This window comes from Ochotona curzoniae, unplaced genomic scaffold (genome assembly GCF_017591425.1).
Source record: "Ochotona curzoniae isolate NIBS_2020 unplaced genomic scaffold, NIBS_Ocur_1.0 scaffold_3208, whole genome shotgun sequence".
In the NCBI taxonomy this organism is placed as follows: domain Eukaryota; kingdom Metazoa; phylum Chordata; class Mammalia; order Lagomorpha; family Ochotonidae; genus Ochotona; species Ochotona curzoniae.
Genome location: NW_024467106.1, coordinates 57870084 through 57891162, shown reverse-complemented (window position 1 = coordinate 57891162; position 21079 = coordinate 57870084). Strand labels below are relative to the sequence as shown.

The following is a 21079-nucleotide window of genomic DNA, read 5'->3' as shown; positions in this document are numbered from 1 at the left end:
AACATAGAAACGATATCTGGCCAGTTAGCTCAGTTGGTTAGAGCGTGGTGCTGATAACATATAGAAATGTATGTTACTTCTCATCCTTCCAGAGGCCAGCAAGTTCCCAGTCATGTTACAAGCACAGTGTGTGTTCCTTCTGGCCTCGGTCCTTGCCTTGTAGCTGGCTGCCTTCATGGCCTCCACATAGCACGCCATGTGCAATCTCGGTCCAGGTTTCCCTTATGCATAAACACCTCAACCAGTTGAATTGGGGTGCGCCTGGTAGGACCACACTTTAACATAAGCACGGCTGTAATGAGTGTGTCTCCGCAGGTGATCATCCTGGGAAGTTCTGGGAATTAGAACTCCAACAGTGGAACTGGGGAGCCAGTGGGGTGCACAGTTCAATCTGTGGCACCTGGTATAGTGAGGACCGGCCCCTCGCTCATCTGAGTCTCCTCCCGCACAAAGGTGTATTTATTTTCAGTGCTAATGATAAAGCGCCGATAGCCTTAATATGTAAAAAGTGCTTTAAAATCAATAAGAAAAAAGAAAGCAAACAAGTGAGCATTGCCAGGGACATTTTGTAGTATCTGCTGAAGTTTACAACAGTGCCTTGTCTCAACGGTTTCACTTTTCGGAACTTGCTACCCATATGCAAATTGACAAAACTGGAGAAATTTGTATGCATACAGTAATTTGTTGCAACATTTTGTTTTGTAACACCAAAAAAGGGGAAAAAAATAGGTGTGAGTAGGGGAACTAGCTAAACAGTGTTTCTGCGATCTGCAGTCTTTTTTTTTTTTCTAATGTGGAATTTTTGTATACCCAAGTATGAAAATGTTCAAATTATGTTGATTAAAAAAAGAAGGTATGACATCTTATATGTCTTTTTTTAAAAACCTATTCATGCACATAGTGACATAGATGATGGTGAGTTGCTGTTTATTTAGATGCATATCTGCCTATACGTGTGTGTGTGTGTGTGTGTGTAAATACATATTCTGATCTGAAAACATGACATTAAGAACGGCCATTACCTGTGGAAGGCAGTAAGCAGCCCTGGTTTGAGGAAAAAGGAGAAAGTTACCTTTTTATTCTGTATAACTCTACCTTTGCTCTATTTACAGCAATCATGAGTGTGACTTTTGCAATTTAGAAAAATAAGAGTAACATACAGAGGTTTGCTTGAGAGGAAGACGGTCACTAAGGTGACACGGGCAGAGAGTCAACTCAGAAACGTGGGAATGAATGTGCAAAGGTGACCGCTGGTCCCTTCCGTCTTACGGGAGGTGAGATGTGAGAGTCCTGGCGGCCTGCGTGAGGTACTTCTGTGGTTCTCACCCTCACTCGTGCAATGCCGTCGCTAGAGGAGGTCATCTCAACCTCGGAAGCCCAGGCAGCCTGCAGAGGCCTGGCGTGGGGCCTCCAAAGCAGAGGAACCCTGATGGAGGCTGAGAATGTTGGCTGCCATAGCCCACGAGCACGTTGTTGCAGGTTTTGAAGGCACCTGCCAATGAGAATTTATCTATGTATGTATGTATGTGTACTGGAAAGGCATATTTACAGAAATAAGGAGAGACACAGAGAGAAAGATTCTACATCTGCAGGCTCACTCCCCAAATGGCCATTTGCAATGCCTGCAGCTGATCCAAAGCCAGGAGTCAGGAGCTTCCTTTGGGTCTCCCATGGGGGTGCAGGGTCCCAAGGCCTTGGGCTGTCCTTCACTGCCCTCCCAGACTATGAGCAGGAAGCTACATGGGAAGTGGAGCAGCTGGGATATGAACTGGTGCCCATATGGGATCCCGATGAGTACAAGGTGAGGATTTAGTCATTGAGCCATCGCACTGGAACCCCACCTGGGAATTTCTTGGTGTGATGCATGTGATGGCAGTGTGTGTGCCTTCGATCGCATACTTTCTGGGCTGGCTGGGAAGGTCCTTTCCTATTTGGGTTGTGTATGTATGTGTAAGAGATAGAAAGACAGCTCAGACATATTTCTGTTGCACTTTTCCATTTCCAGTGCAGTTGTAACAATGTGGGGAGGAGAGTGGCTGAGTGAGAACGACAGCGTGGTATCTGCACACTGTTTTGAAACTTATGGGAGGTGGATGCCCGTAAAGAAATCCTCAGAAAGAGGAGGTGTGCCTCCGTCAGCTAAGCAAACCTGTCACATTTTCCATGCCAATTTGAATGGTTTCCAAATTTAAGGTTTTTTTTTTTTAGGGTCATTCTTTTTTTTGTTTTTCAAATTTTCATGTTATTTGAAATTAAAAGGCAGAGCAACACAGAAATCTGTCCACTGGATCACTCCCTAGATGCCCACAACAGCTGGTGCTAACGCCTCTAAGCCGGGATCGCAGAACTTCGTGATTCTCCCACACGAGTGGCCGGGACCCTCAGTGCTTGAGCCATCATCTGCCCACCCCCTCAGGGTGGCACCTGATCCAGGCCTGCTGACATGAAAACACTCCCGATCTGTCGTCTTCATCTGCTGTGGGACCGTTTGTTACCTGACTGTGTCGTGCTGGCCGTTGTCTTCTCGGGGTTGGAGTGTGGTGTCTGTGGCTTTGTGCCTGGCCCTCCAGGCTGCAGCACGTGGTGACCTGTGGGCTGCTCTTGCTGGGGTCTGGCTGGGGACAGGCTATAGTGTCACGTCTGCAGCCTGGCTCCCTCCACCCACACTGTGCCCTCCACAGCACAGCTCCTCGTATGCGCATACCTCCCCTATATAACGAAACATCCAGGACTATATGACTTTAATCCTCCCACATGCCATCCCAGACAGAAGTCCTAAAGCCCCTCTAGGGAGCAGGGTGGTGGGCAGAAGCACACTGGGCATTGGGTCCAGATTCTATCATTTATCTGTGATGACACCGACTCTTGCTCCCTCGCCTACAAAAGGGAGCTAAAAATGCTTACTCCGTCGGTGCCCGTCAGGCTATGAGATGCTCTGTGCAAAGCAACGTGCAGATTGGTTTGTAAGGAGCAAGCCCCTGTGCAAGGCGTTCATGGTTGAATGCAGGAGATATGGAATAAATAACAACTGGTTCACTAGCAATTGAAAAACAGGAACCCTTGATGAGCAAAATAATTCTGTCTTGATTTTTAAAGAAAATCTATTCATTTGAGAAACAGGTAGACAAGAGAGTTCATATCCTCGGGTTAACTCCTCAAATGTCCCCAGTGGCCATGTCTGGGCCAGGGCCTGAGTCCAGTTCTTCTGTCGTGTGGGCCATCACCATTGGCATCTCGGGGCTGCCTCAGTAGGAAGCTGAAGTTAGGCGTATACTGACAGGGGATCGGGTCATCCAAATCAACTTCTTAACTGCTAGACTGAAGATGGTTCTAGACGATTTTTATAGGAGGCTCAGAGAAATGGGCTCCAGGCCAGCAGTGCCACTTGACCTCGGAGCCACGCTGCTTGTCTGTGCCCTAGTGCTGTGCCTGGGACCTGGCTGGCTGTAATTAATGACACGTAAGCCATGTTCTCCCCAGCTATCCTGAGCCTCACCACTGGACAGGACCAGGCCAGAGAATCCTGCCATCACTCTGAAACTGTGAAACGCCTTGTCACGTGGTTTTGGCCCTTATCTTGCTCTTTCAAGTTATCCATTTGGAGACCACACTCTCGGCATTTGTGTATGCACTTTGCTCCTGGAGTGACCCCCTACACTTTGCATAATGTAGACACTCTTAAAGATTTTTAACATCGGGCCCGGCGTGATGGTGCAGAGTGGTTAAAGGTCCTCGCCTTGCACGCCCGGGATCCCATATGGGCGCTGGTTCTAATCCTGGCAGCCCCGCTTCCCTTCCAGCTCCCTGCCTGTGGCCTGGGAAAGCAGTCGAGGACGGCCCGAAGCTTTGGGACCCTGCACCCGCGTGGGAGACCCGGAAGAGACTCCTGGCTTCGGATCGGCATAGCACCGGCCGTTGCGCTCACTTGGGGAGTGAATCATCGGACGGAAGATCTTCCTCTCTGTCTCTGCTCTCTGTATATCTGCCTTTCTAATAAAAATAAAATAAATCTTAAAAAAAAAAAGATTTTTAACATTGTCACCTACTAGATGTAATTTGGATAGAGTTAGCTAGAGTTTGGTCACACAGTAGTCTCTGGGTAAGCACTTTCCCTGGGCTTCTTGTCACAAATGTTTGATACTGAGCCAGTCGCTCTGTGGGACTGTTTACAACTCAACTGCTCCAAAACCGATCAAATTAAAAATTCAGTTCTCAGTCACGCTAACCACATTTCAAGGGCCAGTAGACACATGTGGTTGACAGCTCTGCATCAGAGTCTATAAACATCGCTGCAGTCATGGCAAAGGCTGCTGGACACTGAGTGGGTGAGACACCAGCCCCACATGGCCCTTCCCTGGGGAGTCCAGAGCAGGACTGGCTCTGCCCTGCCAGCCCCATCCCCGTTCTTCAGGCCACTGCTCAGGACAAGTGCCCCTTGCTCATACATTGACACTTGGTGACCCTCAATTTTCTTGGGGAACCCTGATCCCAGGAATTGATGGGGCATGAGAACAGCCTTACCTTGGAATTTATGTATGTTTTTATTTTACTTGGGGGGCGGAAAAACAGCAAGAGTTCCTATCTGTTGTTTCACTGCCCATGATGGCCAGGGATGCCCAAAGCCAGGAGCTTGGGATTTCATCCAGGAATCTCCCGGGAGGGTGGTGGGTCCCCATCTCCCATCACCTGTTGCCTCTCAGAGAGTGTCTTAGGAGGCAGCTGGAATCAGATGGGGAACATAGGAAGTCCAAAATGGCATCCCAGAGGCATTTTAATTGCTAGGCCATGTATCCACTCTGCATCCTCGCTTTTAAGAAGCTCTGAGTGAGTCTCATCCTCAGGTATCTGACCTGGCCCACTCATTAACTCCACAGTAATTGCCCACTCAACACACAGCCTCCCGACACATCCACGAAATGCACACAGTCCATGATTGGTCAGTGGTGACATTACTGGTGCCTCACATGGGAAAGGCACTGGTTCCCAGGGTCTTCCTTGAAGCAAAGTTCTTTTTCCTTTCCTATTTCGAAATTATCATTTAATTGAAAGGTGAAGAGAGACAGAAAATCTTCCATCTGCTGGATCATTCTCCAGTTGGCTCCAACAGCCAGAGTTGGTCTAGGCAGGAGCTCTCATGGTTTCCCCACATGGGAGACAGAGGCACATGCGCTTGGGTCATCACCTGCTGCCTTGTCAGGTGCATTAGCTGTGAGCTGGGTAAGACACGGAGCAGCCAGGTCTCGAACCCAACTCTTAGATGTGGGATGCCAGGGTCGTAAGTGGGGGTCCGATATGCTGTGTCCCAGTGCTGTTCCCTCGCAGCAGAACTTGTAAGTGGGAACCCAGACCAAGAGGGTTTGAGTTGGTGAACGCAACCTTGGGTATGAAGCGCATTGGTTCAGGTATGGTCAGCTCTGCGCGGTCTGTTTCCATAGCGTCAGAGGACACAACCGACCTTGGGTCAGAAACATTGCCATTGGCTCAGCACTTCAGAGATGACTTAAAGTATTCAGAAGGATATGACAAGGGGCCTCAGAAAGTTGGTGGAAAATGAAATTTAAAGATGATTTTAATCTCAGGCAAAATGTGTTAGAATCATGCATACAAGGGATCTTCAGAAAATTCGTGAAAGGGCCAGGTGGTCAAATGTCATTTGGGATTCAGCATGGGAGTGACTGGGTTTTAAGTCCTGCCTCCACTTCACTGGAAAACGGCTCAAGTTAGATGAGTCCTTGCCACCAGTGTTGGATTCACAGACTGGTCCCCAAGCTCCTGGCTTCAGCTTGGAGCTGTGGGCATTTGGGATGTGAACGGATGGATATAAGAACTCTCTCTGTTTCTTTACCTTTCTATAAAGTAAATATATATAATGAAGAAAACTGCGTGAATTTCAAATTTTATGGCAAAATGTGATTTTTCATTGTTTGCATGTACTTTTTCAGGTATCTCGTGTACAAGTGTTATACCATTTTCTACCAGTCACTTGAGCTTCATTCATTGCAATAATTTTGGTCCCGAGGGGGATCCTAGAACTCACCCCCTGCAGATACTGGTGCGTGGGGAGGGGGGTGGTTTCCAAAAGAATGCACTAAGATTTGGCCCAGCGTGGCAACCTAGTGGGTAAAGTTCTCCTTCCATGTGCTAGGATCCCATTTGGGCACTGGTTCGTGTCCCTGCAGCCCCGCTTCCCATCCAGCTCCCTGCTTGTATCCTGAGCAAGCAGTGCAGGACGGCCCCAAAGCCTTGGGATGCTGCATCTGCACAGGAGACCCAAAAGAAGCTCCTGGCTCCTGGCTCCTGGCTTTGGATTGGCTCTGCCAACAGAAGATCTTCCTCTCTGTTTTTCTTCCTCTCTGTATATCTGACTTTCCAATAAAAATAAATAAATCTTAGTGCACGCTCTCTCTCTCTCTCTTAAGACTTTGATTAAGAGAATTTTGAGGGAATGGGGAAAACCTTAATATATGTTCATTTCTCGTAAGTGAGAAAAAAGAAAAATCTACAATCCTCTGCTGGCATAGTTGGAATCTGAGGTTTACTCCATTTTTAAAAGGAAGTGAGAACTTGTTCCTCATTTGGACAAAAATGAACAAACACCATGCTGGGCCAGTGCTGCTGTGCAAATACAGGAGAGGCAGATGCTGATCTCTGGGTGCGTTAGAACGCTGGGACAGGGTCTGGTACCACAGTGAAGGTACCGCTGGGACCCCTGCATCTCATGGTGGAGTACCTGGGTTCAGCTCCTGGCTCGCCTCCCTTTTTCAGCTTCCTGCTAATCAGCACCTTGGGAGGCTGCAATGATCAATAGTTGTGTTTCTGTCACATGCGTGTGGGAGCCTGGCTTGAGTCCCCAGCTCTCAGCTTTGGCCTGGCTAAACCCCCAGCTGGTGCAGGCATTTGCAGAGTAACTGACAAATAGAAATTCTCTCTCTCTCTTTCTCTCTGGTTGTGTGTGTCCTTGTGCTATTCAAATACCTAGCAATAAAATAAATGTAAACCAGAAATTTTAGAGACATCTGGAAGTTGTGGGCTAGGCCTAGGGCAGCCCGAGTTACCTCAGGTGGACAGAGGTGAGAGGACTGAGAGCAGAGGCAGGACAGCGGACATTCCCCAGCAGGGCCGTGGGGTGTGTCCAGCCGCTGTGCACTTGCACTTGGCTGGTGGGCAAGAGATGTCCGGTCGGTCTCGGGAATTCCTGTGTGGCTTGGCTTGAGCACAGATAAAATACCACGAGCGAAGCCGCTCTGAAGGGTCCATGAATTACACACTTCCTTTGCTGACTCAACCCAGCATCAGGAAATGCAGCAGCAGCAGCAGCTGCAGCAGCAGCGGCAGCAGAGGCTTCTCTCAGCACCTGGGTGCCGGACCAGGGCTCCGGGGACAGTGAATGACAAGGGTCAGGATCCTTGCATGCTGTGTTTGGTCCCTGAGCTTTAAGTGCAGGAATGACGGCTCCTCACGCTAGCCTATGAGACTACGTCACATGAGACTGCAGAACACTGGCAGACAAAGGCATTGAAGACATGGGTCCATTCTGGGAGCGACGGTTTTTTAGAATCCATGCATTTTTCTTGTAACATGCACTTTCCTTGAACTTTTTGAAGATCCCTCATGTTTTAGGAAGAACTAGAAGAGCTTGAAGGCTCCAAAGAAATGATAAGGAGCTGGAAATGCCGATGAACTTTGATTGAATTAGTACCTATGATCTCTGTATGTTTTATGTTGCTGCTCAATTTTTGTTGGTTAAAGAGTGAGTGAGTGTGTTAGAAAGAGAGGGAAGGAGGCAGGGCGTGAAAGAGAGAGAGAGAGACAGAGAGAAAGCTCACATCTTCTGGTTCGCTCCCTGAGTGCCTGCCAAACCTGGACAGAGCCAGGGTGAGGCCGAGAGTGAGGACTCAATCCAGGTGTCCCACATGGGAGGCAACCACGCTAGCCATTGCTTGTGGCCTCCCAAGGTCTACATTAGCAAAAAGCTGGAGTCAGGAGCCCGAGGCAGGTATCGAACTGCAGTACTTCCTGTGGGTTTGAAGTACAGGTGTCTTATCCTGCATGGTAACAGCTAGCCCAGGATTCATGTGTTCAAAGATCGCATTGTACTCCATTAATGCAGGGGTATGTCAGGAAGTTTGTGCGGAATGCATGGTATATAAAAAAAGTGCCTAGGGGGCCCGGCGCGGTGGTGCAGAGTGGTTAAGGTCCTCGCCTTGCACGCCCAGGATCCCATATGGGCACTGGTTCTAATCCCGGCAGCCCCGCTTCCCTTCCAGCTTCCTGCCTGTGGCCCGGGAAAGCAACGGAGGACGGCCCAAGGCTTTGGGACCCTGCACCCACATGGGAGACCCAGAAGAGGCTCCTGGCTTCGGATCGGCATAGCATCGGTCGTTGCGCTCACTTGGGGAGTGAATCATTGGACGGAAGATCTTCCTCTCTGTCTCTCCTCTCTGTATATCCGCCTTTCCAATGAGAAAATAATAAAAATAAATCTTAAAAAAAAAAGTGCCTAGGTTACAAAAACTCTTTGTGCTACATACACTAAAAAATTTTGTTGTTTTCACAAATCCTTTGAAGTACCCTCGTAAGTGCAGTTATGATGTGCCACTAACAAGAAAAAAAGTCCCTTTTACCATAATTGCTGCTCTACCAACATTGATATTTATTTAAATAAAAATGTTCTCATGGGTTATGGTTTTTCTCCTTCTTCTTTACAGTCCTGTGACCCAGTCATCTGTCCCGGACATTCTTTGGGCTTGGGCAGGGGGCTTGCATGGCTGTCTGTGTCAGTGGCCAGACATCTGTGAAGCCCAGAACATTCCCTACTGAACTTCCAAAGCAGGTGGTTCTCCACTCTGGCTGCCTATTGGGCTGCTGGGAGAGCGTTACAAAAATGTGCTGTGGTCTCAGGTGGACCCTCACCAGGACGTCAAGGTGACTGCCACCTGCAGGGGAAGGAAGAGCTTTGCCTAGCCCAGAGCTTTCTCTGTGCCCGGGTAATGTGAGCTGCTACCACCCGGTGATCACCGGCAGTGTCTAGGCCAGCAGGGACTGGCTGCACCTGCCCTGGTGCCTGTATTTTTCAGAAGCAGCTGTGGTGAGTTTGAAGCAGGTATTAAAGACAGGGAGCCTTACCGTTCCCTCATTTTTCTTTTCTTTTTTTTTTTTTAAGATTTATTTATTTTTGTTGCAAAGTCAGATATATAGAGAGGAAGAGAGACAGAGAGGAAGATCTTCTGTCTGATGATTCACTCCCCAAGGGATCACAACAACCTGAGCTGTGCCGATCTGAAACCAGGAGCCCAGAGCCTCTTCTGGGTCTCCCATGTGGGTGCAGGGACCCAAGGCTTTGGGCCATGCTCGACTACTTTTCCAGGCCACAAGCAGGGAGCTGGATGGGAAGCGGGGCTGCTGGGATATGCACTGACACATGCAAGATGAGGACTTTAGCTGCTGGGTCACTGTGCCAGGCTGTTTCCTGACGGAAACACAGAGAGAGAAAAAAAAATCCTCTCTCTATTGAGTCATTTCCCTAAAAGCCGTAACTAATCCAGGAGCTGAGAGCTCCATCCTTATCTCCCACAGAGGTAGCATGGGCCCAATTATTTGGACTGTCTGCTGCTGCTTTCCAAGACACGTTAGCAGGGACCTGCCTCAGGATCGGAGTGGCTGGGACTCTAATAGGACTTCCATGAGGGATGCTTGCCTTGCAAGCAGCCACTTAGTGCAGTGCACCACAGCAGCGCCCTGTGCCCCTGGCTGTTACATTGAGGCCCCAGAACCTGTCTGATGTCTCAGTCCAAGTCCCCAAGTGACTGAAATGCCTCGTGACCAGCCCCGAGCCCAGCTAGACCACCTTCCCCTGGTAGGATGCGCTGCTACACCTGAAAACCTTGCGTTTGTTGCACTTGTTCTGCTCTGAGAGTTGCTGAGGAAGACGATCCAATATACTTCTAAAGTTTTTGACAAGTTGTAAGTGTGGCAGATATAACGATGGCTGTGATACTTGAATACGAGGTGGAATGATGGAATCAAGCTAGTATGTATATTTGTTCCCTTAAATGCTTACCATGTCTTCCTCTTGTCTAACTGCGATGTCTTGCTCATTGGCCAACATCATCCCACCCGCTCACTCCCAGGCCCTGGACACCCTCCATTTTTGCTCTGTTTCCAGGCCTTCCATTATTGTCACTTCCACACGTGAGAGCCATGGTCATTGTCTTCCCATGTCTGGCTTCTTTGGCTTACCCTGTCATCCTCCAGGCTCCCCGCTGTCGCCACTAGTCTTGCTGAAGGCTGGGTGGCATTCAGGTGCTTGACAGACTACGTACTCTTCATCCATTCATCCACGTGTAGATCAGTTTACTCCTGTCTTGGCTGCAGTGAGTGGTGGTGCCGTCAGCCACTGGTCCCAAATCCTTCTGGAAACCCCCAGAGGGGGATTGCTGGGTGCTGTGCTGTGTCTGTAGTTACTTAACACCCAGTAGTTTCTTTTTCCTTTGGAGACTTGCAGATAAAATGCTTTTTAAACTCTGGAGTCAAGAATTTCCTTCTTTTCTCTTCTTATGTTTTGTTTTACACAATTGTAAAGTGTAGGTCTCCCCCCCTTTCCCTCCCTTTCCTCTCTCCTTCTCCCCTCGCCTCAGTCCCCTGTGCTTTACGGTAACATAGTCCTTCGACTCCAGCGCTCTGCTCATTGCATGCGTCATGACGCTGTAGGGATAAGCAATGGTAGAGTCTAGTATTTTGTTGTCTAGGTATATTTAGCAGTTTTATTAGGGACCTACTTCTGTTCAGGAGTGGAGAGACACACTGCAGATCTTTGATTCCTGGTGCTCTGGCGTAAAGAACTCTTTTTTCTGGAAGTTTAAACATGTACTCTGTGCCTTTGTTTAAAGTCTCAGCTTTGGAGATGTCCGTCTGGCTGGTCTTGGGTCTCCATTGCCCTCCTGGGTTTCTGTTGAATTCCTTCACTCTTACATTTTGATTTCATGTTTCTCAAGCTGCTCAATTCTCTTCTCTGAGCTCTTTGCAATGCTGGTATCTGCTTTTTTTATTTTTTTTTAGCTTGAAATTAGAGCCTTTATTTATTTTCTGCTGTTTCTCCCTGACCTGGTAGCATATTTTTGTTCCTTTTCTTGTATCTTTGTACTTGCCTTGCTTGCACACCTTGAACTTCAGCTACTTTTTTCTTTTTTTGAAAGATTTCTTCATTTGAAAGGTAGAGTTACAGGGAGAGCGGGAACAGGAGAGAGAGGGAGAGAGAAAGAGAGACAGATACTTTTCCATTTGCTGGTTCACTCAGTGGCTGCAGTGGCCAGGCCTGGACCAGTCTGAAGCCAGGAGCCAAGAGGTCCATCCTGGTTTCTTTTGTGGGTGACAATACAGGAGCACTTGGGTCACCTTTCCCTGTTTTAATAGACACATTAGCAGGGAACTTCATAGGAAGAAAGAGAGAGAGGGAGAGAGAGAGAGTGTGTACGTGTGTGTGTGTGTGTGTGTGTGTGTGTGTGTGTGTGTGTGTGTGAACATGAGAGCTTTGGTTTAGTAGGTGTTTTTCCTGGGGAGGTTGCTATTCCTTTGGAACTTCCTGTATTCCTTCTGTAAGCAGCAGTTGGCTTTGCCCTGCTGAGTGGGACCCCTGCTCTGCACGCTCTGTCTCAGGTCCGTGATGGTCTTCCCTAAGGGTCTGCAAGTTTGCCAAGGCATCCTCTGATTACCTGCTACGGGTGGAGACGGTTTGGTGTCACTGAAGCACATGATGAAACTCGGTCCCCATGATGAGGTACTGAGAGGTGGGATGAGGTAAGACCTTAAGAGGTGGCAAGGGCTCTGTCCTCACAAACGGACTCCTCCATTCGTGTGATGAACATACTAATAGGGTCAAGGGGATATCTCCAACACAGGTCTGTAGCCAAAGCCAGTGTGGTGGGGTGCTCAGGACTCTCCAGCAAGGAGGCCACCACCTGATGAAGATCCTTGACCTTGGATCAGAAGCTTCACCGAGATTAGTCTTTCTACAGTCCCAGCTTTAGGTATTTGTTAGGTTACAGCAATAGACCGAGCTGCCACCTCGGGTGGTTTTCAGGTTAGTGGGGGTGACCAGTTCTACTATGTTTCTTTTTCCTAGTTCTTATTATAAAACAAATTCAGAGAGGAGCAGGCAGTGACATCTTGACCCTTCACACTTGTTCCATCTTCTGCTGCCTTTCCTGGAACATTAGCAGGAATTAGATTACGAATGAACCAGCTGGGCCACATACTAACTGGTGCTCATATGGGAGGCCGGCTTCACAGGAAGTGGCTTGAGCTGCCATACCACAACACTGGGCCTTGAATTTGGATTATCTAAATGCAACCTATATGTTGAGGGTAGCAGGGAAAATTCTGTTTGAGAGCAAGGAATCCAGGGAGAGGTGACTGTCAGGAACTGAGATAAACTGATAAGAGAATTTCCCAAATATTGGTATCTACTCTCCCATGTATTTTTTTTTTCCTAATAACCTGGACTTAGAGCAAACCCATCTGGTTTGTTTGTGACCATGGAAGTTCCTTGTAAATATTCTAAAAGTCCCTCAAAAATGGGTGACAATCTAAGGGCCACAGCTAAGTGAGTGCCCTGATGGAAGGTGAAATGAAGTGGTCGATTCTCATTATTTCTGAGCAGTGTCTGTGAATTCGCACACCCACACCACTGTAATTTCAGTCCCCAGATTATTAAAAGTATGCGACGCTTTTGTGATATTGATGGGCATGTGCACAGCGGCAGAAAGCTGGAGAGACTCAGCGTGCACGTTCCCAGCTACGGCTGGACCAAGCAGGCGGGCTCCCTGCGCCTGTTCCTGCTCGTACTAGAAGCGAGTGTCCTTGTCTAGTCTGTTTAGCGCCTTGATTTGAAAATTGTCATGCTTTGTTGAATTTCGGTGCTTTTGCTGTTTGTCTTGCGTTGCATTTTGAAATTTCTTTACGGGAGATGAGGACAGACAGAGCTCCCATCTGCTGGTTCATTCCCCGCCCCACCCCACCTCCGGTTCTGACTCCTGGGAGACTCAGCGCACGCCTTCTGGGCTGAGCAGGCGTGCTGCCATCCCTGCTGTCAGGATCTGTGTTAGCAGGGCTGCAGTCAGGAGCAGGGCGTGTGATCTGACCCAGGAACCGTGCCTAGGAATGTGGATGTCCTAAGTGGCAGACCAAACCCCCTGCTCCACTGTGCTGTTTAAAATGGGTCCCGTGTGCCGGCTGAGGGGCTGTCCACTTTCCCTGAGTGCCTGAAGGCTGTGATGTGTCTTAGGGAAGAAATGAGTATGTTAGCAGAGCCACCTTCAGGCAGGAGAGGCAGGGCTGTGAACTCATCAAGTGGATGGATCCATAGTATTGTCACAAGATATCTGAGTGGAGATCCACATAAAACAGCCGTGCATGGATCTGCAGGTGAAATGCTTTGTGCGGAGGTGTCTCAGAGGCATCTCAGAGGAGAAGCCAGGGGCCGGCACTCGCCAGCTCAGAGCTTAGAGGGGCTGCGTGGAGCGTGTTCGTAGTTACCGCAGGCAGCACAAGTTAACGCAGTTATTTCCCTGCTGTGTGCAAGAGTTATTTGATAGAACTATGGACTGTCTTTCTGCTATGCATAGCAGAGAAATGACTTTTGGAACCAAGTTAACTTTGACTGTTTTTGTAACAAATAAAATACATCTGGGGCTGGCACTGTGGTACAGCTAGTAAGGTCACCATCTGTAATGCAAGTATTCGTTTATGTCCCATGTACTGCACTCTGATCCAGCTCTCTGTTAATGGCCTGGGAGAGCTCAAGGAGAGGGTCCAAGTACTTGAGCCTGCGCACCCACATGGGAGACCTGGATGAAGCTCCTGGCTCCTGGCTTTGGTCTGGCCCAGCCCTGGCTGTTGCAGCCGTCTGGGGAGTGAACCACTGGATAGGAGCTCTTTCTCTCTGTTTGTCTCGCTCTCTCTCCTTGTAACTCTTTCAAATAAATAAATAAAACACATAGAGTTCGGTGCAATTCTTGTGTTTCGGATTAGTTCACTAATGTGCTCTTTTGATGTGTCCAGGACCAGGCACTGCTTGGATGCCAGGGAGGTACCAGTGGACAGACACAGAGAGGCAGATCACGGTCATCGGGATAGAAAGGAGGATCCACCACCTTCTTATGTCTATTTCAACATGCAGCAGGACTGCAGAAGGGGCGTGGAAAATAGAAATGAAAGCTGTCTCTAGACTTTATGCAAGAAGTATTTCTTTTTTGCATAGTATGTATTTCCATGAACCTTTTGAAAAGCCCTTGTGGTAGTAAGTTTTGTGATTTTTTGAAAGAATTTCCTAATTAGCATGTTGAAGTTTTTAAGAGGGAATTATTTCTCATCACCAGGTATTTTTTTTAATGTTTTTCTGATAATTAGAGATTGATTTCTTGGGCAGGTGGATGTATCTGAGAGGCTCACACACACACACCCTGGGTTTCCATCCACTGGTTCACTCCCCAACTTCTCACTGTGTTCAGTGTGGGGCTGGCGTTGAAGCGAGGAACTAGGAACCCAGTGCGGTTCTCATGTGGGTGTCAGGGACTCAAGTACTTGAGTCGTTACCTCCTGCCCTCCCAAGGTGTACATTAACATGAACAAAGCTTACAGAAGGGAAAGAAATAGACTGTTAAAAAAAAAAAACTAGGGGCCAGCATGGTGGCGTAGCAAGCTATCTTCTGTCTAGGACATCAGCATCCTCTATGGTCACTGGTTTGTGTCCTGGCTGCTCTACTTCTGATCCAGCTCTCTGCTCGTGGCCTGGTGGGAAGGTAGCAGAGCACGACTTGGTCCTTGAGCCCCTGCACCCATGTGGGCTGCCTAAAGGAGGCTCCTGCCTCCTGGATTCAGACTGGTCCAGCTCCTGGGGGGTGAACTCACAGATGGAAGAACTCTCTCACTCTCTCTGTCGCTCCTCTCTCTATGGATCTGCCTTTCAAGTAAAAATAAGTACTAAAAAACAAAAGCAAACCAAACCAAAACAAACAAATACACCTGTGAGTCAGCATAAATTTCCGAACAAGAAATCACCAGAACCGAAACTGTGGAGTAAGTTAATCCTTCACCTGAGGTGCCCATATCCCATATGTGCCGGAGTCCAGTTCCAGCTGAGTTCGGAGTTCAAGAAAGTTGTATGGAGTCAGCGATAAAGAAAGACACAGACACTGTCACTTGGTGCCTTCTTGCTGCTTTTTTTTTTTGCTCAAGAAGAAGCTGTCCTTTTTATTTACTTAGACACATCACAAGTCTCTGCACAAACATTTGATTTTTTATCTTTAACTTTAGAACTAAGACAGCATGCACAGATGTTCAATTAATTTTTACTTCATGGTCAACCAGGTGCTCTTAAAGATAATTCTGTAAGTTACTATAATCAGTTTCTTTAAAGCAAGCCATTATTCATTCTTCAGAAGTAGCCATTAGGTGACAGCCTGAACTCCAAGGCCAAGGCACAGATGGTTACCTACTAATCAGTAAAACATTCCTACTACATTTTATTTTCACAACTTATCTATCACCTAATGGGAGAAATACATCAAAAGAGAAAAAACATAAGGATCTAAGACAAAAAGTTTCAAATATTAAATTCCCCTACAACTACAGGCTCTACAGCCTCATAAACAAATAGTAATCAGAAGTATATCTCTATGATGTTAATAAAATCATCCTATATTTCCTCTAGTTAAAAAATTATGAAAGTAGCTAAAACAGCTATATTTTCTATGCTCTAAAGAGTTGCTAGGACAGGCTAACCTTTAAGGTCACAGTAACTATATTTTTGCCATAGCAGTTTCCACTCATACTCCCATCACTTCCATTAGTTTGTAAAATTCTTATTAAGCCATTTCCCAGAAGGCATGCTACATGTCTGGGCCCGATTTCAGGACAATGGGTAGGCACACAATAAGATATCCAGAAATGGCATGGGTTTAATTGGACTCCTGTGCGCAGTTAAAGGCCCACTCACCAAGACATTATCAATAACATTAACTCTCAAGTTCACATTAGTTGCCAAAGCCATCTCACGGGGCAAACAATGCCTCAATAGATTACAGAATTCTTAGTGGGGTGCTTGAGTGTCCATGCAGACAGTGGGCGAGACTGCGTCAATGTGGTCAGAGAGAAATCTGCCAGGCTCTGCCAAACAGCTGGAAGCTCCCCCGGGCCCTGCCAAGCAGCGAGCTGTTCTCTTCACACCTTCATGCAATCCACACCTACTCCACGGACCCCAGCACATATGGGCATATGGGAACAAGTTTGTATCACAGATGCTCTACTTCTTTTTTTTTTTTAAGATTTATTTATTTTTATTAGAAAGGCAGATATATATAGTGAGGAGGAGAGAGAGAAATACCTTCCGTCTGATGATTCACTCCCCAAGTGATCACCAGGGCCAGAGCTGAACCTTTCCGAAGCCAGGAGCCAGGAGCTCTTCAGGGTCTTCAGCACTGGTGCAAGGGTCCCTAGGCTTTGGGCCATGCTCGACTGCTTTCCCAGGCCACAAGCAGGGAGCTGGATGGGAAGCGGGGCTGCCTGGATTAGAACCGGCACCCATATGGTATCCAGGTGTGCTCAAGGCAAGGACTTTAGCTGCTGGGCCATGGTGCCAGGCCTACAAATGCTCTACTTCTAATCCAGTTCCCTGCTTGTAATGTTGGGAGAGGGGTAGAGGATTGATCAGTCCTTGGGATCCTGCACCCAATGTGGAGCTCTGGAGGAAGCTGCGGGCCCCTGGCTTTGGATCACCCCAACTCTGGCCATTGCGGTCTTCTGGGGAGTGGGTGAGTATGTAGAAGATCTCCCTTTCCGCCTGTACTTCTCTGTAAGATCTGCCTTTCAAATCAAAAGAAAGAAAGAGGGAAGGAAGTCGCTAGGCTCAGGTGGGTTTACTGATGTGCCTTAGCAAACATTTAAGGAAGAAATAATATCAATTTCCCAAAATCTGTTCCAGAAAATAGAAGCAGAAAGAACATGACCCGATTCATTCTCTGAGTTAAAATTTACTCTATCGTCAAAATTTCATAAAGGCATTACCATAATAAAAGGAAACAGAGCCATTATCAAAGATTCAAACATCCTCAATAAAATGTGAACATCAAAACTGACAGCGTGTGAAAAGGATTATCTGCCACATTCAGGTGGCATGTGTTTCCAGGTATGCCAAGTAGTTTCCAATCGTGAAAATATGCTATCTATTCCATCAGCAAGCTAAAGAAGGAAAACCATTTGATCCCGTGACTGAATTTGGATAAGTATTTGACAAAGCATAACACTCTTTCACAGCAAACGATATTGGGAAACTAGTAATAGATGGGAACTCCTGTTGCATCCACTTGACCGCTAAAACGCAGAATGACAATCAACAAAGTTCTATTACAAAGGAGAGGCAAGGCAACTGACTGACTCACCGACCGGCTGACCGGCCAGCCGGACCAACACCCCTTACCAGAGTGTGGACCCAAATGGCACATTCAAAGGGTTTTTATAGGGGCAATTTACAACAGTTCCAAAGGGGCAATTTACAATAGCTTGTAGGGTGAGGGAGGAAAGACTGCACACTCCCTGTTTATCTTGGCTGGGCAGCCCCTGTCTGCCTCTGCTCGGGTCCGGGCTCTGGCCTTGGCACCACCTGTGGCAAACAGACTCTGATCTTGGAGTTATCTGTGGATTAATTATGCTGGGACCTTGACTTGTGGGGTTGGGGGGGGTATTGACACTAAAGGTCACGTTGACCATTAGGCCTGCAAGCTCACACAGTTTCTTAGTCAAGCAAGTAAAGCAGGAGTTACTAAAGTGGAAAGGATTGCAGTTAGCAATGAGCCATGCTTACTCCACTTTGATTTCAACTCTGCACTTCCTAACTTGATAAAGAAATGTGTACAAAACCCTACAGGTAGCATCATACTTAATGATGATAGACACTTTCCCAAAGTCTTCTGCACAAGCAAGGCAAGGCTGTCCTTTCTCACTCTTTCTGGTCAATGTTCTCAATTCCGTGGTCCTCTGGCCAGCACTCAAGTGTCTGTATAGTCTCTTTGTAGCTCAAGTGTATGGACTGACAAACAGTAATTTCCTTCTTGGCTGTTACTCTCACAAGGTTGAGGTATAAGGTGGCTGTGGTTACTTTCACATCTTCCAGCCCCGCCCCACTAAACTCATCCATGTGATTCCTTCCAGTCACGGCACAATCTCTTCCCATCTTGCCCTTCCGGTAAGGCGTCCCAGCCTTGATGGAGTGGAATCTGGTAGGGCTTCTCATGGCTCTTCTTCCCAGGGTGGGTGATGTCCAAGACTTAAATTTAAAGTTGACTTGCTTCACGAAGTACACGGGTGCTTGCTCGATGCCTGGACAGTAAGTATCTCGATTCAACTTGAGCGGAAAGCAGCACTCTTTGGTGGTTCTGTGAGTGGCTGTTAGCTCCGGGGTGTGGGGGGAGGAGGGGGTCCTGAGAATAGCCACGGAGAGAGCCAGCCCCCTTGTACCTTGACCCTTCTTCACATTTACAGAGCCGCCTGCTGTGTGTCCTGGCTGTGTGTCCTCTTGAGGTCTCTTTTTGGCCTTTGCAAGAATCTCTCTCCCATTTGGCTTGTTCTTCTGGGTAATGTAGTAGGGTTTTCGACCCTGAGTACGGCAGCAACCTCAATTCTTGTCTCGCAGGAAAGAAGCGCACACAGTTTAGTTTTTTTTTTTTAAAGATTTATTTATTTTTTATTACAAAGTCAAATATACAGAGAGGAGGAGAGACCGAGAGGAAGATCTTCCATCCAATGATTCACTCCCCAAGTAATCACCAGGGCCAGAACTGAGCCTTTCCGAAGCCAGGAGCCAGGAGCTCTTCAGTGTCTTCAGCACTGGTACAAGGGTCCCTAGGCTTTGGGCCATGCTCGACTGCTTTCACAGGCCACAAGCAGGGAGCTGGATGGGAAGCGGGGCTGCTGGGATTAGAACCGGTGCCCATATGGGATCCAGGTGTGCTCAAGGCGAAGACCTTAGCTGCTGGGCCACGCCGCCGGGCCCCACAGTTTAGTTTTAAAGCAAAATTTATTAGGAAAGCTGAGAAGAGGAGTTCCTGGCCTAGTAATGGGAGGGGGCTTCCAAGAGAGAAAAGAAGAGAGAAAAAGAGCCCAAGCCTCCTGCCATAGTGGCTGGAGGATAGAAGGAAAATCCCCAAATTAATGGTGGGGATGGTGGCTTTTAAAAGTTCATCGCAAAGGAGTTTCTCCATAAATAAAGGAAAAGTCCTGATTTCCACTGAATGATAACGAGGCCAGTCTGACACCTCTCCCCTTGGCCTTGGCCAGAGACATTGGACTGGCGCTTTAGGTGGAGAACTTGACATGTTAATGCGCCTCTTCGGGAAGTGTGTTCTTGATATGTTAAAGTATGCACCGTCTCTTGCGAGAAACGTGCTCTGGTGAATCCAAGACATGGTGGGGAAAATGCCCTTTAGTATTTGAGAAAAAAAAATGATGACTTGGGGGACCCAGAATACCCTAACTGCCTACTACCCAGTCTGACAGCAAGATCCCAGGACTTTGTATAAAACATAAAGCAACCAAGGAAGGGAAGATCTATTCAACCTGGCCATTTGAGACCTAATCTGTTTCCGTGAAAACTGCGGGCAAGTGGATTTCAGGCTAGGGGAGCCTGCAGTGACATGGTCACATCCACCGACTCCCAGCTGCCCTTGCATTTCCCTCGGTCGGATCCTTGCCCTCCGAGTGTTACTTCACTGCAGTGTTCAGCTCAGAAAGGCCTGGTCCCACTGGGGCCCTTCACTTCTGCTTTCTGGGCTGTTTTGCATGTTGACGCTTTGAGGAAAAGGCCCACTTCCCTACTGACAGCCGGGTCTGCAGCAGCAAACACTCCTGCTTGCCCAGGCTTGTCTTCTGCTTTCTCTTCGTTTCAGCACTTCTCATTTTTTTTTTTAATTTATTCAAGAGGCAGAGAGACTAGCAAAGAGAGCTCCTCTTCACTGCTTCACTCCCCAGATGCACGTGACGGCCAGCGCTAGGCCAGTGTTGGAGCTAGGGATCAAGAATGCAAGTCAGGTCTCCCTCCACTTGAGCCATTGCTACAGTCTCCCTACAGGAAGCTGGAGTCGGGAGCTGAAGCCAAGCATTGAGCCCAGGTACTGCAGGGTGGGGCATGGTTGCCTTTTCTAGGGATCTGACCTGTTGGTCAAATGCCTGCCGCTGCTCTCCTGCAAAAATGCTTCTTTCTGTTTCACGTGCTTTTGCTTTTCTGTACTTCCCGTTGCCTGGAATTCCAGACCGGTAATTCAATCCAGGATGTGAAGGTAGGTCAAATTTGTAGGAATCAAATCTATTCAGAAACTGGGACTGTAGGACCGCCTACGTATCCCCAGTGCCCGTGGGAAGGATCCGGTGGGGCGTTTGTTTGTGTGTGGGTTTTGCCTCCTATGCTGCCTGTATTCCGCTGCAAAGCGTATGTGCATCTTGAGCTGGGAGTTAAGCAGGTTGCCATCCTAGTGTATGCTGGCGGTTGTAGGAAGCTGAACCATCTTTCTTGCTCCCTGCATAACCGTGACCACCTTCGTTAAGCATTGAATCCATGTATGCCTCAGGCATATGGAAGACAGACTTAGGAAATTCCAGGAGCTCATCTATAAGATTCTAGACTATTTTGCATTGACACACAATTATTTTTTAATTGGCTAGGAGAAAACCTGTTGATGAGTCTTTAAATTGTGTTCGGTAGAATCTGAGAAATTTAATTAAAAAACATTTTGTTTGAAAGGCATGAGAGATGAGGAGAGAGGCAGAAACCAAGGTTGCACCCACTGAGTCCTTGCCCCAGTATTCCCACCAGCTGCGGGTATACCAGGACAAAGCCAGGACCCAGAACTCAATGCCACTCGCCCAGCTGAGCTGCAGAGACCCACGTGCTTGAGCCTTCGTCTCTTCCTGTTACAGGATGAGTTAGCAGGAAACTGGAATGGAAAGTGCAGTGTGACCTGCAGCCACCCAACGTGGTGTCTTCGTTACTGTGCCAGGCTCCTTCCTGGGAAGATTTCTTGCTGTATGTTCA

At 47.8% G+C, this 21079-nt stretch overlaps 1 protein-coding gene across 3 annotated transcripts in view; it reads left to right on the top strand.

Annotated features, from left to right (window-relative positions):
- SYK (spleen associated tyrosine kinase) overlaps positions 1 to 21079 on the top strand; it is an 88673-nt gene that overhangs the window by 12689 nt on the left and 54905 nt on the right. The window contains exon 1 of one of the 3 annotated variants that reach the window (XM_041004297.1): positions 19179 to 20159. The exons of the other annotated variants lie outside the window; for them this stretch is intronic. The gene's annotated coding sequence lies outside the window, so the exon portion shown is untranslated. Of the gene's footprint in view, positions 1 to 19178; positions 20160 to 21079 lie in introns of those variants that run through there. 3 annotated transcript variants of the gene reach the window in all.